We start from the raw sequence: 8,290 nt of genomic DNA, 5'->3' as shown, positions 1-8,290 counted from the left end.
AAATTTCTTTAAAAATAAGAAGCTGCCAACTCTCATCTTTGTGAGGAGTCAAACTTTTCCTAGGAAAAGTAGCAGACAGTTATAAAACTTGCAGTTACATATGCTACTGCATATGTGAGTCTGAGGTGCGTCACTACAGCTCATAAAACCATTTACTATCCATTTCTTGGCATCTTGAAGGATACTATGCAAACTCATTGCACAAATGTCAAAACACTCATCAGATGATACAATACTGAGCTATTTTTATTAACCCTGATTGCACTCAAACTTCAGTTACTGTATGTCTTTACATTTTCATTATTTTTTTAAAAAAATCTGCTAATATATGATACCATTGCAGTTGTGATGGCTTGAAGATACATCACAGCAAAGGAAATGAATGTATCTTCATGTAAGTGCAACTAATACAGCTGGAAAGAATAGCATACAAAGTTTTGGGCACTGAAGCCCATTGTCCAATAACAACTTTTTCTAAAGATAGCAGCTGATGCAATTGACAATATTAACACACAAAAGCCTTGCCTCAGCTTTTCTGGAAAAACACACATAAAATCAACACCGATTAGAAGACCACTGATTTTACATGTTTGTGCTAAATTCATTAGGTGTCCCAAATCACTGAACTGTTGTTCAGAATGAAGGATTTATCTTTGAGCCATGACTTCTTCCATAATGTTAAGTATGAACTTGTATTCTATGTTATTAGGAACAGAAATTTTGTTACAGGGAGAAGGTTTTGCTTTGGTTTTCTTATGATGCTTTATGTAACTGAGTTTTAAGGAACAATCCTATGCAGTTGGTAAATTCAGCATTTTACTCCTGTTTTCTGACACATTTTTCTAACAGAAATAACAGACAACCTGTTTCACCTACCACCGACCTTCACCATGATTCCTGGAAGCGTTCTGAAGTCACAGTATGTGTGATCAGTGTTCATCTTTGTCTGAGATGTGGCAGCCAACTCCTACAGAACGATTCAGAGCACCACAACCGACTGTTGTTTCTGGAACTGTTTACTCAACACAGTTGAAAATTTTCTTCAGTTTTGGCTCGTTCTGCAGTTTCTGTCTCAAGCCATAAACACTGTGATCTTTGGGGGCTTACAGAGCATAAGTAGCCTTAAAAAATCTGGGCAATGCGCCAAAAATTTTTAGCTTTGTTGAACTGTGGTGGAAGGTTAAGCATTTCACACAGTTTTGTTTCTCCCTTCCCCCAGCTTGTCTTGCACTTAAAGGGCTCTGTCAAGAAAAGAAGTAACTTCATAATGGGATGGATGGAATAATTTCCACCCATTTCAGTAATGATTTTTGCTGGAAATCTGAAACAAATGCTAACCTCAATCTTTCTCTGCTTAAAAGAAATGAGTATATTTAACAGATGTTGAAATGTCTTAATAGCATATGGTGTCAATTTTTTTTTTTTTTTGTATGGCCCCCTTAAAGAAGTCTAAGATCCCCTTTATGCCCTCTGAGAACTGAACAGCAGGAAATGAGCTGCTCATGCTGAGGGGAAAGATTTGCAGATTTTGCTTGTATGAAGGCTGTCTGTTTCTGAAAATTACTAAAGCACACATCACATGGAACAAGCATGTTTCCAGATAAGCATTCAAATTTGCTCAAATTTACATAAAGAAAGCTTTGTGGAAGCAGAAGTCCAGCACTAAAGAGCCCATAGAAGGAAAGAAAACAACAACAACAAAAAAGCAAACTAATGAAACTTACTGTTTGAAAGCCCTGGGCCATATTGTCCCATTGATTTTTAAGATAAAAACTATAACATCTCCTTTCTGAAGTGCTCCAAATGAAATCTTCCTTCAGAGAACCCTCCAGGTGGACACAATGACTGTAAGACCTCTTGAAATTTATAGAAATTTTGCAATTCAGCCCACAGCTGAGCAGACACGTTAGGAAAAAAGGCAGAGTACTCTGTAACAATGTTGATTTGTTTTGATAAGCATTACTTTATTTATGATTATACTTTAATATGTTCTGGTGTGCTTTGTGGTGGAAAAAAAGGCATTTCTAGTGAGAGGCCTTTTGCTAGGTCCTTCTGTTAAGGATCCTTTATTAAGAGACATGAACAGTTGACTGCATTTTTTTTTCAAGTCACAGAATTCCTGAATTAGCCAAACATTAATTCATAAGGTCCCTTTACATTCTACAAAGTTCAGCCAGCAAATTCCTGTATTTACTTAAGTTGAAATTTTGAATTAGAAAATTATGTACTCATCAGTGGAAAAAAAATCAAATTTGTGTGTTCTTGCCTTGAACATTTTCAGAGAAAAGGGAACGTTAGATGTGTTCTGTCGAAGTAAAGAAGGAATCAAAATGTAAGGCCAGGAACACACTTTTTTCTACCTCTTCACATTTGGAAGGGTTTGTTTCCTTTTAATCTTTCAGGCTTATCAGTAGCCTGTAGCAGAGTTAGAAATTGTTGCGTTAGTAGGAATTCAATTTTATACTTCTTTGAATGTAATGCCCTACTGAGTTCTGTTGCCAGAAAAACACTATGTGAAAGAACAGATGCATGCATTCTTGCCAGTGAGTTAGTGGGACAACAGCAGGCAGTTGGTGGGTGCTCACACACACGGGTCCATTAGCATCTCTCTAGAGTAGGGAACCTGCTATAGAAGGAGGGTTGGACTAGATGATCTCCATAGGTCCCTTCCAACCCCTACAATTCTGTGATTCTGCATGCCAGTGAAGCTGCAGCTCAGCCTGCCTTTAACCAACGTGTCCAAATCTGCTGGCCAGGCTTTGTCTACTTCCACTTCCTCAGTCTTACATCTTTTTACTTTCCCCTGCTGGCAGTTCTCAGTAAAATGTAATATGTTCTTTTCTGGGCTGAGAGCCCAGTCAGCATGTTAATATTTTTACCCCTTTGTGCTACCCCTCTGAAGTCCCATATGGTATGTTTTTCAAATTGATGCCAAACTTCAAACCACAGTGCTGAAAATTCCTCCAGAAATGTTTTTATTTCTTCATTTTTCAATTTCACCTTTCCATAAATAATCAGTAAGCAGGGGCATGCTTTGGTGTGTTGGCTCAAAGGGAATATTTTCATTTATATCAGTAAGAGGACACATGATTGTATGCAGAACATTTACTATGAACTGTTAGCTCTGAGTGGTAGAAGTTAGAGGCAAAATATTTCTATTAAGAAAATCATTTAGTGGTGGTAACAGCCTCTAGCTTTAACGGAGCTAAGCGATATTCCCAACTTCATGTATCTCCTTCTACAGTATTATTTCTAGCACCACATTTCTTTTCATTCACTCACAATTTATCTCAGGTAGCAATGTCTCTGAAAATGCCAGTCTTTCAATGATCATGTATAGTATAGAGGAGTAATTGTTTTGTGTTCCACTTTCTGCACTAATATTCAATACAAAGGCATGGATCAGCACCATATTCTCAATGGCAGCCCCTGCAGAGTAGGTTATTCAATTATACGTCACAAAAAATGCTCATGTCTTCCTCACACCAGTTCCTAAAACTCCATGAAACATATTTAAATATTCTGGAGATGAGCTATTCCTAATAATTTAGGAACTAATTACAGGCCAGACTCTGAAAACAATGATACAAAATGAATACATAATTTATAGCAGCAGAGCCATATAGTAGCTATATAATATATAATATATAATATGAAATGAACAATAAAACTGTGTGGTGCTCCCTCATTCCATTGCCTTTATTTTTAATAGAAATTGGCACATTCAATCTCAGTATAGCTTTAGACTGTACAGGAAATTCTGATATTTCCATTTCTTTGAGGATTACTTCATCACTTTTATCAGGGCGAAAATGCCTATAATTGTGGCATTTCAAAACTTAAAGCTGTTGATGAGGAAATCAGAGCAAACAAACACATTTTAATGCAATTGCTTTAGAAGTATTTTGGAGAGGTGGAAAAAGGGAATGAGTCACTTATGAGAGAGGCTGAACTACCATATAGGTTGTCTCAAAGCAGCCAGAGATTCTCTGACGCAAATGCAAAAGGCTGAGCATTTATGCTAATGAAAACCAGACATTAGACAGTTACTAGACACTAAAAATCTAACTAACTGTGCTATAGCCAGTCAATATCATTGAATAAGCTAAGAGAATCATAACATACATAAACAGTTAACCTGAATAGCATGGTCTTAAGTATATTGTGCAAACACATTTGTAAATTCCTGATGCCTCCACTAAAGCAGCAAAAATTGCAGTGGCATAAACAAGGAGGACTAGAAGGGTTTGCCATGTGCAAATTCTGTTCTGATTTGAATATGTATGATACCGGTGATGTCCACCAAAAAAAGTTAAGTACACACAATGGACAACACTTAGGTGCAACAAATAAAGCCTTTCTCAATATCACTGCTAACAAAGATCATGGTTACAATAGACAGCACAGAGATGCAGAACAAATGCTGGACACTAGACTGAAGTTTCCTGCTTAGGTCTGTCCTGTGCTTGCTAGGCAGTGTTCTCATTAACTCAGTTGTATCTGGGATGTCATGAAGGTGCTCTGTGCACATGCTCAGGTGCAGAGATCAGGCAGAGTGCTACCTAAACCCCTACAGGACCTGTACCATTTCTTATGCAAAAAAACCCACTGATTTATAAATCAACATGATCTGACCTTTCACAAAGTTAGGGTGATCATCACATACAGAACAGAATAGCAATGAAAAAATTCACCCCAGAAGTTGAAAACACAGAACCAGAGCTGCCCTTAATCACAGGGGGGCACAAATACAGACCTCCTACCTCCCAGACAGAGTTGAAGAGGACTCTCAAAGTATATGAGGTGCGCAGACCACATACAGTCTTGTGCTCTTGCTGGCATGGATGTCAGGGAAGCATAATCTTTTGACACAGTTAAATACGCCTTTCATTCAGACTGTGCAGTCACACCAAAGCTATTAGGTCACTTATCCTGACCAGAACACCCAAAGGGAATGATCACTGTGTTAAATGTCTAAAGATTCTACTTCTGCAGTTTTCAAGTTCCTATTTTTATCATGGTAGTATCCTAATTTCAACATAACGGCAGAAGAAAAAGCAGCATCAAGATTTCTTGGATAGAGAAAGCAACCAAATACCATCATTGTACAGAGATCTTTATCCAATTACTGTTTCAAAGTAAAATAATAATAATAATAATAATAATAATTTTTAAACTTACAAAAGGAATAAGCAAACACATCAAACAGAGCAAAAAACTCCAAGCTCATACATTCTGTATTTAATTTTGCAGTGTATCCTGCAGGACATAAAACCTGCCTAATCACATCAGCAGTTCACCTATCTTGGTTCCCCTGAGGAGGAAGCTTTGGAGACTTTTGGAGATTTCCTTATCTATTCAGCTTTCTTTTTGTTTAACACTCCTTTTAAAGATCTAGTTATGGAATGTTTATCTTTTATTCAATCATGTGAATGGATATATTAGATTAAGAAAAGGTTACTGAAACATTTCTATATAGATGAAACAAAACTTGAATTTAAATGTAAAGAGTCTTTGGAAGTAACATTTCTTGATGTCTAGCATAATTTAAAAGGAAAAGATCTGTTAACTCTAACAAGAAGAACCTCCTTCTCCCACTTTTCCCCATCTCCTGATGAAAAAAAGAGATCACAAAAAAACCAACCAACCAACCAAAAACAAACAAACAAAACAAAAAAAAAAAAACAACCAACAAACAAACAAAAAAACAACCCACATCAAGAACAAGAGATTATAACCTTATAGCCTGTTTTTTCTATGCATCTGTTCTGAACTAAACTATGAAGATAATCCGTACACAAGGGATGTCTTGTTGGTCTGCTTACAAAAAATTACTGAAAAAACATTTATTTAAAGGCCATTTTGGCTTATTCTATGTGAATATCCATTTCTTCAGGCAGTCTAGACCAATACAAGGCAAACATTCTTCAAGAGCCAGCCAGCAAATTGTTTTGTGACACCAGAGGTTCATCACCAGATTGCAACATTCATCCATGAAGTGTGTCTTCTCTAATGGCACTTCCCTCTGGACTCTGCAGAACTGCTGAGTCTTCTTCAAAAGCTATTTCATTGTTTTGGTTAAGGGGACAATTAACTGGAACCATTACACAGCAAGTGGCGAGCTGAGGTATTTTGTCCTGACACAATCAGATGCTGTATATCACAGTATTTTTCTTATTTAAGTATGACTGTTCTGCATTCTGACATGCATATTTGTCTTGGACATCTGCTATGTCTCATTCCTTCCTTATCCTAAGGGCAGGAACATACTTGCATGTGTCTAATATGAGTTGTCTCTAGGCCTTATCACAACATAAACAGCCCACAAGGGCAGTGAGCACTGCCGAAAGAAGTGTTCCTATAAGTCACAATTCTCGCGGTGTTAATGTATCATTTCCATCTAATCAGTCCCCTGACAATAGTTTTTACTAAGAAAAGGAAATCTGTCTATCCAGCATGAAAGTCTCAATGGTCTTTTAAACCTCTGAGCTTTACTTCTGAGTTAAATAATCTACTTTTTATTATTATTATTATTATTATTAGAAATGTTAATATTTTGTTGAAAATTATCCTGAACGTTGCACACTACTAATAAGTGCAAAGATAAAATTATCTTTAATAAACAATCAAGTACATTTTGAGATTTTGGAATTTTTGCCCACTATTATACAAAAGTAACTAGCCCTTTACAGATGGCTATTAAAAGCCTTCAAACATTCAAATCTTGTGCTAAAAATAGTAAAACATCCAATTATTCTGTAGGGAGTTTTACTTTGTGTTTTCCAGGTTAACAGTTAGTCCTTCAGTAACCTGATATTTCCACATTGTCCACCAGTGCAAACTTGGGATAACACTGCACACATATTTGTACAAACTTCTGAGGTTGGAAATCTGTCTCTCAACTTGTGCTATTACGGAAAGTAGAATAAAATGATATAACTGCACAGGTGAAGGAAAGCACTACTAGTTGTTGTCTTCAGATTTTTAATGATTTCCACCATAATCTTACTAGGAATTCTGCACAGGAAAACTGAAGCTCCAAGTCAATGCTCTTAGTTGCTGCTGACATTTTATTCTCTCAGAGCTGAGAGGTGAATCCCCATCAGTACTGCTAAAAACTTTTTCTTTGCAAGCGGCTGGCTATAAAATTCAGGGAAGTCAATCAACTTTCCATAGTTGGCAGTCAAAATTAGATGAAAGCCAGTGAAAACAAGTACTTCAATGTCATACTTCACCTAAAAGTCGGAACCGTCTAATGTCCTCAAAGCACAAGGAATAATAACCACCATCCCCTCATATCTTGTCCATTACATGAAGGAAGGCTCTGCTGATCCTTCCTTAGAAGCAGCAGCACTTGAGTCTGTGAGTCACCAACTCACTCAACTATTCTGAGTCACATTTAGAAGAATTATTAATGCTATAAATATAAGGCACTGAAATCGATTTCCAAGCAAGCTTTAGATCTACTTGTATTGCTTAGTGGCTATGTATAGCTTAATAATCACTGCAAGACCAGGTAAGCAACTCCATGTATTTATTCTCAGAGCAATGAGCCAAAACTGACAGCCTTAGTTTTCTTGATGCCAATGAACCACACCGATGCCTATTGTTAGTACCACGCAAAGAGTATGTCAAGGTTTTTCCAGGTATTAGCACATAGGTTAAAGGCAAGATGAGCTTTTGTGTTCCCCAAACACCTAGTTTTGTACAGAAAGCAGAAACATGAGCTTCTTTCTCATGCCCATGGAAAAGAAAAACAAAACTAAGTAAGCTCCCCTCACCCCTGCAATATATATGCATGCAGCTTCTGGTTTGGCATCAGACTACATCACATACCCACAAATCAGTCTGGCAGATCAGAAGCTGTCTCTGTAATCTCATGCACACAGTTACTATTTAAAACAGATATGTTACCCTTGGAGCACTGAGCTACAAGCAAAAAGATTGTTTATGTTCAAAGTCAAATCCACAGTCTCCACACCAATCATACAAAAATTTCCCTATCTTTTGAATTTGAGCTGTTTTCCTTCTATTCCTTAATGCCATGACAGAACAGACCAGTTTTTAAAGTGATGAAAACAACTTGAAAATTAGTCAGTCATGCACAGGACATTCAGTATTTAACTGTATGGTTTTCTTTAGACATGCTTCCCTGTGTCAGCTAACAGGTCAAAGTTATTCAATTTAGATAAAGATGCAGAATTTGATGTTACTTTCTGATATGAAACAACAAACTGAGGTGTTCAAACATGGATTTACAAATTCTACACTACAAATTGTACAGTTATAG

Source organism: Excalfactoria chinensis, chromosome 4, assembly GCF_039878825.1.
Source record: "Excalfactoria chinensis isolate bCotChi1 chromosome 4, bCotChi1.hap2, whole genome shotgun sequence".
NCBI lineage: Eukaryota > Metazoa > Chordata > Aves > Galliformes > Phasianidae > Excalfactoria > Excalfactoria chinensis.
Note: the sequence above shows the minus strand (reverse complement) of the source record.